The 10,000-nt window shown below is 40.9% G+C and overlaps 1 protein-coding gene across 1 annotated transcript in view; it reads right to left on the bottom strand.

Moving 5' to 3' along the window:
* LOC143276890 (kinesin-like protein KIF13A) overlaps nt 1-10,000 on the bottom strand; it is a 332,067-nt gene that overhangs the window by 100,116 nt on the left and 221,951 nt on the right. The window lies entirely within an intron of this gene.

Genomic DNA, 10,000 nt, shown 5'->3' with positions numbered 1-10,000 from the left:
AAAATTCAATGGTATGTATTGTATGAGAGAGAGAGAGAGAGAGAGAGAGAGAGAGAGAGAGAGAGAGACAGAGAGACAGAGAGAACACAAGAACACAACAATTTTATTGTCTGGGCCATATGACCCGTTACAACTGATCATGCTGACAATGTTATTGGAGTAAACCGTTGTTACAGTATATCATAAACATGAATCAACAATGTCAAATAAATCTCCAAAAGAAAAAAAAAGTCAAGAAAAAAAAGAAGAAAAAAAAGAAAAAGCATAGTTTCAATTTCAGTAGCTCAAGGAGGCGTCACTGCGTTCGGACAAATCCATATACGCTACACCACATCTGCCAAGCAGATGCCTGAACAGCAGCGTAACCCAACGCGCTTAGTCAGGCCTTGAGGAAAAAAAGAAAAGAAAAAAAAGGTGAATAAATAATAGATAAGCTTACACAAATAAATAAATAATAACTATAATGTTAAAAAAAAGAAAAAAAGAAAAAAAGGTAGTAGTAATAAAAATAATAATAATAATAATAATTAATAACAATAATAGATAAATAAATAAATAAGATAACAATGATGATAAATAAGCAAATAGATGTAAAACATGAAGACACACATTTACATATACACCCACACATGCCTAACAGATATGCACCGAACATGCAGTTTCACAGATATGAAAGTACAGTTAAATACATATAAACGTACATGAGTCCCAACACACACACACACACACACACCAAGCAAGCAAGCAGAAAAAGCATACAGGATGAAGAGGACCGTGGAAAAGGGATCAAGAAGATGTTGGTGGGTGGTGCAGAGACAATCGTCACCTCAATCAGGTCATCAGGGAAACAGCACTCTTGTCTCTCCCTCAAGGCTGTTGTGAATTGCGGCCCCTCTTTCGACCTCCCTCGCCACATCTGTCTCTGTCTCTCTCTGCTTCTGTCTGTCTGTCTGTCTGTCTCTGTGTGCTGAGACTGTCATCAGTTCAATCAGGGCATCAGGGAAACAGCACTCATGTCTTTCCCTCAAGGCTGTTGTGAATTGCGGCCCCTCTTTCGATCTCCCTCGCCCCGTGTGCGTGTGTGTGTGTGTGCGTGCGTGCGTGTGTATGTGTGCACGTGCGTGCATTAGTGTGTATGCGCGCTTGTGTGTATGTACATGTGCTTGAAAGTGTGTGTGTGTGTGTGTGTGTGTGTGTGTGTGTGTGTGTGTGTGCACGTGCGTGCATTAGTGTGTGTGCGCGCTTGTGTGTGTGTACATGTGCTTGAAAGTGTGTGTGTGTGTGTGTGTGTGTGTGCTGAAACTGTCGTCAGTTAAATCAGTCCTCAGGGAAACAGCACTCTTGTCTTACCCTAGAAGGCTGTTGTTAATTGCGGCCCCTCTTTCGACCCCCCTCGCTCCATCTGTCTCTGTTTGTCTGTCTGTCTGTCTGTCTCATCAGCACCACAGACACTACCATAGGACACCCACTCCACACATTCCAAGCCAGGAGTGCCAAAACGTTTTTCTCTATTCCAGACACAGTGCTTCTCTCGTCAGCAATAAAAGAAAAGCATATAAAGAGAACGAACGAACAAACAAACAAACAAACGAATAAGTTAAAAAATAAAGTAAAGGAACGAACAAATAGATAAACAAACAAACAAATAAAGAGATAAATAAATAAATAGATAAATCAACAGATAAATGAATGAATGAATAATAAACAAATAAATCGATAAATAAATAAAATGTTTTCTCTCTCTCTCTCTCTCTCTCTCCATCTTCCGCACAATTTTATTACAGTTTTGTTTTCATTTCGATTGTTTTTTGTTTTTTTTGTTTTGTTTGGTTTCGTGTCATCTATTTCATTTATGTTTTGGTCTCATTCTGATTATATATGGTATCTAATTTTTTGGTGTGGTTTTTTTTTTTTTTGTATGGAAAATATTCCATTTATTTTATTCTATTCTTTTTATTTCATCTACCTTTATTTTTTTATTTTTTAATTTTTTATTTCGTGTTCCCAGTAAAGAAAAGCACCCGAGCATGAAGCCGATTTCTCCAGGCGAGAATCCTTTTAACGGATAACTCTCCACCCCCACCCCCCCCCGCCCCTTCCCTGAACCCTTCCACCCCCATCGCGGAGTCTCCCCCCCCCCCCCCCTTGCCCTCTCCCCGTTCCCCCTCTCCTGCCAACTCCTCACCCAAATCCCAGGGAGATCATTCTGCTTGAGGGACCTCCTGCTCCTTGCTTTTCTCCACTAAGGGCAATAACAAAACAACAACAACAACAACAACAAGAGAGGCAAGGCCTTCAAGACTCACTTGTGATAAATTACGTCCCCTAGCATTAATTGCAGAGTAATTTCCCTTTTTTTTACTATCTGCACCAAAACGTTTGCAAAATAAATAAAAAATCCATGCTTAGCAAAAGAAGTTCCTGTTTGAACAAAAAAAATGATAATAATGACTCCTCTTGCTGTTGTGTCAGAATAAGAGGTCAAAGTGCCAGGTTTAGAGAATACCAAAAATATAAATATAACAGTAAATGCAGTTTGCATATACTTAGGCTTCTTTTATTTTTTTTTTGTGCCCATCCCAGAGGTGCAATATTGTTTTAAACAAGATGACTGGAAAGAACTGAATTTTTCCTATTTTTATGCCAAATTTGGTGTCAACTGACAAAGTATTTGCAGAGAAAATGTCAATGTTAAAGTTTGCCACGGACACACAGACACACAGACACACGGACACACACACACACACAGACAACCGAACACCGGGTTAAAACATAGACTCGCTTTGTTTACACAAGTGAGTCAAAAACAACCCAACAACCCCCCACCCCTCCCCCAACTTTTTCTTCTTCTTCTTCTTCCTCGTTCGTGGGCTGCAACTCCCACGTTCACTCGTATGTACACGAGTGAGCTTTTACGTGCATGACCGTTTTTACCCCGCCATGTAGGCAGCCATACTCCGTTTTCGGGGGTGTGCACGCTGAGTATATTCTTGTTTGCATAACCCACCGAACGCTGACATGGATTACAGGATCTTTAACGTGCGTATTTAATCTTCTGCTTGCCGTATACACACGATGGGGGTTCAGGCACTGAGCAGGTCTGCACATATGTTGACATGGAAAAATCTCCACCCTTTACCCACCAGGCGCCGTTACCGAGATTCGAACCCCGGACCCTCAGATTGAAAGTCCAACGTTTTAACCACTAGGCTATAGCGCTTGTTGCCCCCCTCAACAAAACCCGAACATATTGCGTTGATGATAAAGAGAATAAAACCCCAAACTGAACATACACACGAAAATAAATTGATTCATAACTAATAAATGAATGATGAATGAATCGATAAACAAAATATCACACACAGCCAAAATAAACAAATAAGGAAATAAAGAAAAGAATATCTGAACAAGAAAAAAAAAAGATGAATGAATGATAGAATGAATGAATAAATACATAGATAAATAAACAACAGATGAAATAAACAAATAAATTTATTGAATAAATCATACCAAAAAAAACCACAAAAAACCCCAAACAAAACGAATAAAATGAAAACGATCAGAAAGGGAGCTGGAGCGGGGGAGGGGGGGGGGGGAGGGAGAGAATGAGAGAATGAAAAAAACAACCCCACAAACAAACCATTTTTCTCTGAATTTCTCATTCTCCGAAACATATTTTGATGTTGCTTTCATCCAGGATCTTTGTTTCATACCCACTATCTTATTTTACCTTAAAAAAAAAATTCTTTTCAATCATTTTGTTATGTTTTGATGCCATCAAAAATAATCTAATTTTGTTGTTGTTGTTGTTGTTGTTGTTTTGTTATATGTCTATTTCAGATCACCCATTTCATATTTAGACATTCTGTATCTGCGTTCCAAGATGAAAATGTCCAGAAAAAAACAACAAAAAAAACAACAAAACAAAACAAACAAAACCCAGTGATTCCATCGGCAAGGATCCAAAAATAGATATTCCCCCTCCCCTCATCCCCCTCTCCCTTCCACTCCCAACGAGTGCCCCTCCACCCACCCCCTCCGCATCCTCCCCCCCCCCTCCCCACAAACACTCCTCCCCCCACCATCTCCAATCCCAAGTCAGCCTTCTCCTCTTGTGAGCCTCTGGGCGCTGTTTTCCTCTATCCCAGACAAAAGGAAAAGAAATCATTGTATTGTATTTGTATTTGTATTTCTTTTTTTATCACAACAGATTTCTCTGTGTGAAATTCGGGCTGCTCTTCCCAGGGAGAGCGCGTCGCCATACTACAGCGCCATCCATTTTTTTTTTTTGTATTTTTTCCTGTGTGCTGTTTTATTTGTTTTTCCTATTGAAGTGGATTTTTTTTTTTACAGAATTTTACCAGGAACAACCCTTTTGTTGAAGTGGGTTCTTTTACGTGCGCTAAGTGCATGCTGCATACGGGACCTCGGTTTATCGTCTCATCCGAATGACTAGCGTCCAGACCACCACTCAAGGTCTAGTGGAGCGGGAGAAAATTTCGGGGGCTGTGCTGTGATTCGAACCAGCGCGCACAGATTCTCTCGCTTCCTCGGTGGACGCGTTACCTCTAGGCCATCACTTCATTGTCTTGTCTTGTCTTGTCTTGTCTTGTCTTGCATTGTCTTGCCTTGCCTTGCCTTGTCTAGGCCATCACTTCATTGTCTTGCCTTGCCTTGCCTTGCCTTGCCTTGTCTTGTCTTGTCTTGTCTGGTGTTGATGGAGACGTCATTCAGACGAGACGATAAACCGACGTCCCGTGTGCAGCATGCACTCAGCGCACGTAAAAAGAACTCACGGCAACAAAAGGGTTGTTCCTGGCAAAATTCTGTGGAAAAATCCACTTCGATAGGGAAAAACAAATGAAACCGCACGCAGGAAAAAAAAACAAAAAAACACACCCCCAAAAATGGGTGGCGCTGTAGTGTAGCGACGCGCTCTCCCCGGGGAGAGCAGCCCGAATTTCACACAGAGAAATCTGTTGTGATAAAAAGAAATACAAATACAAATATTGTATTGTATTGTATTGTATTATTCTTTGTTACAACACAACTCTGTGTGAAATTCGGGGCTGCTCTCCTCAGGGAGAGCTCGAGCGCATTGCTACACTGTAAGCGCCAACATTTTTTGTTTGTTTGTTTGTCTTTTCCTTCGACCTGCAATTTTATTTCTTTTCTTATCGAAGTGGATTTTTTTTTCTACATAATTTTGCCAGGGACAACCCATTGGTTCCCTTGGGTTCATTTACGTGCGCTAAGTGCATGCTGAACACGGGACCTCGGTTAATCGTCTCATCCGAATGACTAGCGTCCAGACCACCACTCAAGTTCCCGTGGAGGGGGAGAAAATACCGGCGACTGTGCCGGGATTCGAACCAGCGCGCTCAGATTCTCTCGCTTCCTATGCGGACGCGTTTCCACAAGGCCAATACACAACTGTCTTCATAAACAAATAAACAAACTATAAATACAAGAAAAATGATACAATAAACATAAATTATATTCAACACTCAAATAACTCCAAAACAAATAATAACAAAAAAGAATAAGCAAAGGAGAGAAAAAGAGAGAGAGAGAGAAAAGTTTTCTCTTTTGGTTTCTCATCTCCACCTCCCTCCCCTCCCCGCCACCCTCCCAACAGATTCCAATGTTATATAGATTTTTGTTTTATCCGATTATTTTTTTGTTTGTTTTGTTTTCATTTTTATATTCATTTGATTTATAATTTGATGTTGAAAACATATTTTATCTATTTTGGGGTGTTTTGTTTTTGTCATAGTATTTCACTCTATTTTTTTCTTTTACCTTATTTTCATATTTACTTTAATCGTGTTCCCAGCAGAAAATCGCCCAAGCCTGAAGTGATTCCTAAAAGTTCGTTTCTTTGTTGTTTTTTTTAAATTTAATTTCATTTTCTTTTCTAATAATTTGCTTTGTCTTTCTGTGTTTCCAGGAGCAAAAGCAGCCGAACCTGAAGTGATTCCTAAATTTTTTTTCTTTGTTTCATTTGATTTCACAATATTTTACATATTTACTTTATTTATTTGTGCTCCCAGGAATAAAAGCAACCAAGCATGAAGCAATTTTTTCCGCCGAGAATCTCTTAATGGGTACCTCCCTCGACCACTTTTGTCCCCTTCCCCATCCCCCCTTCCACTTCCATCGATCCCCCTACATCGATCTCCTCTTCTTGCTCTTCTTCTATATTCTCTCTCTCTCTCTCTCTCTCTCTCTCTCTCTCTCTCTCACTTCCCATGTTCCAGCTATCGGTGTCTGTCACTCTGTCTCTCCTTCTCCCTGTTATCATCATCATCATCATCATCATCATCATCTTCTTCTTCTCTTTTTTTCCCTTCTCTAATAACCATTTCATTTTATAATGATTTGATCTTTTCAATGATAATATGTGTCGTTGCGTCGTACTTAGGTAGGTTGTGTACATGCGCTTTATTTTCATGCGTAATTGTGTGTGTGTGTGTGTGTGTGTGTGTGTGTGTGTGTGTGTGTCTGTGAGTGTTTTGCCATTGCTTTTTTTTTTTTTCCTTTTTTTTCTTCTTTTTCCCCCCCCACTTTTCCTTCTGTATGCTCTTGAGGGCTGGATGTAAAAAAAAGCAGCTGTGCTTACTCCACTACCCTCGTGAAATAAAAATTCGTTTCGTTTCGTTTCGTTTCTCTCTCTCTCTCTCTTTCCCTCTCTTTCTTCCTCTGTCTCAGCACTCTATGTTATAAATATATTCACAAATCTGCCCATGACTATCTCTGTGGCTGCCTTCACCTCTACACTCCATCTCGTTCTCTGCGATCGGCTTCGGATCCACTCTGTTTACGCATACCCAGATTCAAACACTCTACTGTTGGCCGCCGTTCTTTCTCTGTCCCTGGACCTTGCACTTGGAATGAACTTCCTCTTTCGCTTCGTCAGGTCTCCGCATTCAGCTCTTTCAAGTCTGGTCTTAAAACCCACCTCTTCCCAAAATAGCCTCCCTTCCCTGCCTCTTCCTTGTCTTCAGTTTTTTCCAGTTTAAGAGTTGTGCATGCGTTGCGTGTGAATGACTGGTGCGAAAGCGTTTGATTTGTCTCTGCACAAGATTCAGCGCTATATAAATGTGATAATTAGTATTATAATCATTATTCCCTCCCTGCCTCCCTCTCTCTTCCTACCTTATTCCATCTCTCTCTCTCTCTCTCATGACAAAGTCCAAAAGTGTCGCAAATCTCTTATTAGTTTATGTTGTTTCAATTCTGGTTTTTGTTTTTTGTTTCCTTCTGTTCCATTTTATCTATTTTGCACCATTTTGTTCTGATTTGTACCTACTATGTCACCAGAGCTTTACAACTAATGACATTAAACATTTCAGTGCTCAGTGTTCAGTGTTCTCACTGTCTCTCTCTCTGTCTCTGTCTCTCAAATACGCCATTGTCCTTGAGATCTACTAGGCCTACTTTCTGATTACGAAATATGAACATTTCGACTACTTTTTACGCTTTGGTTATCTACAGTTATCCTCCTCCTCCTCATTCTTAGCAGTAGTAGTAGTAGCAGCAGCAACAGTAGTAGCAGCAAAGGTAGTAGTAGTAGTAACAGCAGCAGCAGTAGTAGTAGTAGCAGCAGCAACAGTAGTAGCAGCAAAGGTAGTAGTAGTAGTAACAGCAGCAGCAGCAGTCATAGTAGTAGTAGCAGCAGCAGCTGCAACAGCATTATTACTAGTATAGCATTAGTAGCAGTAGCAACAGCAGCAGTAACAGCCGTAGTAGCAGCAGCAGTAGCAGTAGTAGTAGCAGCAAAGGTAGTAGTAGTAGCAGCAGCAGCAACAGCAACTGCTGCAGCAGAATTAGTACTAGTATAGCAGCAGCAGCAGTAGCAGTAGTAGCAGCAGCAGTAGCAACAGAAGTAGCAGCAGCAGCAGCAGTAGTAGAAGAAGAAGAAGAACACCATCGCCTCTCAACAAACAAACTCCTTTATCCCCCCTCCCCTCCTCCCCGGCACACTCCATTCCCGAGCCTTTCTCCAACCGAACCCACTGTTGTAAAAATACATGGATAGCTCATTGGCCAGGAAACCTGAAGCCAACTGGACGCCATATTGTTTCTCGTATCCGGCCGTCAGTCCGTTGACAAGTCGTCTGCCAACTGGTGGTAGATTCTGAACTGTAACCGTGTATCTTCGATGAAATCGTGTTATGCTTGCCCCCACGACATGCTCAATGTTGTGTCTTGATTGAAGTCTGCCAACGCTTTATCTACAGGAAAACAGTGCAGTGACACGTGGCGCAAACACACACAGAGGAATGTCAGCTTAACTAACGCCGCGAGCAAGTGAAAGCTTGCCGTGAAGTCACCCTTACGCGCTATACTGACACGAGAAGCAAAATGGCTGATTGAACACTTCCGCTGGTTTCAGTATGCAAAGGGGCTTAAAAAAGGCATGCGCTATCCATGTAATGTAGATCAGTGACCCCTCCCCCATTCAAAAATGGACAGTCAATCCTTTTGATTAAGGGATCATCTGGTTGATGCTTTTTCTCTAGTCCTGACAAAAAATGGACAGTCAGTCCTTTGGCTTTGGGAATCATCTGGGTAGGTGCTTTTTCGCTATTCCTGAAAAAAAAACCCACAGATACTTTTGTCGTAAATAATATATAGAAACAAAATCAATATGAACACAGTCATAAATAAATGAAAGTAAAAAAAAAAATCAAACACATAAAAAACAACAAATGAATAAATGAATGGATAAATAGATAAATGAATGAATGAATAAATAAATGTTTTCTCTGGGTTTCTCATTCCCCCAAAACAAATTTTTAGTATGGTTTTTGATTAAGATCTGCATTTCGAATCAATCATTTCATTTTCGTTCTATTCATTCATTTATTTGTTTATCTTTATTTCACCATTTCATTTATTCTATTTATGTTTTGGTGTTAAAGAAAATATTTCATTCCTTTTGCAATTATTTCATTTTATTTTATATTTATTTTATTCGTGTCCCAAGAAGAAAAAAGCATCGAAGCTAAGAGTGATTCCTAATTCACTTACTTCTTTGTTTTTATTTTATTTTATTTTATTTTATTTTATTTTTTCATTATTTTGTATTCACTTTATCTGTGTTTCCCAGGCAGAAAAAGCACCCGAGCAGAAAGCGATTCCTCCGGCAAGAATCCCATCAATGAATAACCCCCCCCCCACCCCCTCCCCACCCCTCCGTCAACCTCTCCCCCACCCCACCCCCCCCCCCTCCTCCTCCACTCCCACCGACTCCCCCGTGTGGTGAGGTAGCCCAGTGGTCATGTGCGCCTTCTCCATACAAAATAATAGAGATACACCTCGACTACAACTAACGAATAAATAAATAAATACATAGATAATAAGACAGACATAGAAAGTTTCAGTTTCTCAAGGAGGCGTCACTGCGTTCGGACAAATCCGTATACGCTACACCACATCTGCTAAGCAGATGCCTGACCAGCAGCGTAACCCAACGCGCTTAGTCAGGCCTTGAGTGCCTGCACATATAATATCATTATAATATAATATTATAACATATATCATTATAATATAATTTGTGTACGGCCTCTTAGAGTGGGTTTCTTCTCAGTTCAGAACTTTGCCAGAGGGCAACAATCTTGTTGCCATGGGTTCTTTTTCAATGCACCAAGTGTGTGCCGCTGCACACGGGACCTCGGTTTATCGTCTCATCCGAATGACTAGACGCTCAGTTTGATTTTCCAGTCAAACCTTGGGAGAAAGGGGCGAGAGCGGGATTCGAACCCACACCCTCACGGACTCTCTGTATTGGTAGATGAGGGTCTTAACCACTCTGCCACCTTCCGACTCATAGATAGATAGATGAATGAATAAATGAATGAATGAATGAATCAACCGATCAATCTGCAAACGCTTGTCCCTCTGAGCCCCTTAGAAAACCCACCACCACCACCACCTCCCCTACAACACCCACCCTACCCTCTTTTCCTAAACCACTCCCACCCCCCAACCTTCC

This window comes from Babylonia areolata, chromosome 33, assembly GCF_041734735.1.
Source record: "Babylonia areolata isolate BAREFJ2019XMU chromosome 33, ASM4173473v1, whole genome shotgun sequence".
Lineage (NCBI taxonomy): Eukaryota > Metazoa > Mollusca > Gastropoda > Neogastropoda > Buccinidae > Babylonia > Babylonia areolata.
This window is presented reverse-complemented; position numbering and strand designations above follow the sequence as displayed.